Source organism: Sinocyclocheilus rhinocerous, unplaced genomic scaffold, assembly GCF_001515625.1.
Source record: "Sinocyclocheilus rhinocerous isolate Xijiao unplaced genomic scaffold, SAMN03320098_v1.1 scaffold631, whole genome shotgun sequence".
NCBI classification, from domain to species: Eukaryota; Metazoa; Chordata; class Actinopteri; order Cypriniformes; family Cyprinidae; genus Sinocyclocheilus; species Sinocyclocheilus rhinocerous.
Genome location: NW_015656501.1, coordinates 484,588 through 485,633, shown reverse-complemented (window position 1 = coordinate 485,633; position 1,046 = coordinate 484,588).

Here is a 1,046-nt window from a genome sequence, read left to right as displayed (position 1 = left end):
AATCACATTGTGTTTGATGCAAAACCAACTCGAATAAATCAAAAGAAAAAAACACTGTAAATGTATATTTTTGTTTTCTCAAGCAAAGCAAATTTTAAAAGTCCACTGAAAACATATATTTTTACATTTTTGGTCATAGACAAGACAATGTATGTTGAAGATATACGTTATTGTCAACGTTATTGCCTAATTGGTAAATTAAAAAAAATAATAATAATAAAAACGTGGGCTATATAAATTTTTTATAATATCAAACATCATATTGTTCCCTTTGTTTTGCGTATGTCGCTTACAGTTAAAGTCCTTCTCTGGTTTTATTATTGTTTGCAAGGTTGCAACGTTGCTTTGCAATATTTTTGGTTATTTTGCATGGTCTGTTATTGGAGTAGTGTCACCCAGGTGGGAGATTTAACTCCTATTCACTGGGAATAAAAAAATTATTTAGCTGATGCAGAGAGACGTTATAGACCAGGGGAATCCCCCCATCTCCCCATCCTCTGATTACCTATCATAAAGTAACTACGTGTAAACGTTATTTGGCGGTTTTTACTTGGAAAACCAGCTATATTTTTCTTGCATTCGAATAATGGATAAACTTGAAATGATAGATGAAGGATTGGAGATGAATTTGGAATCAGTTTGAAAGAAGCTGACTTTTCGAGTCTGTATAGGTGAGCGCGTTTGATTATTTCTTCGGCTGAGCCATTAAAAACAGAGTTTGGTCGTGGTACACTTGTTGGTAAAAGGTTGTACTAGAAAAGCTACACTGACTACACTGAAAACATCTGAACTACTGTCACTGAACTACTGTCACTGAACTACGTCATGAAGTTAAGTTAGTATCGACTCTACGTTTATACTGTATGGTCATGGTCACACAGCTCAGTTATACGAATCAGTTTTCTAAAGTGTTTTTGAAAAATCTCATACCCTGCCTTTAACATACTGTGATGCGACTAGACATAAACATTAAAACCCATTATAAAAGAGGCATTTGTTGCAACCAGTGGGGACATAATTACGGATTATAATGACTTATACTGTCT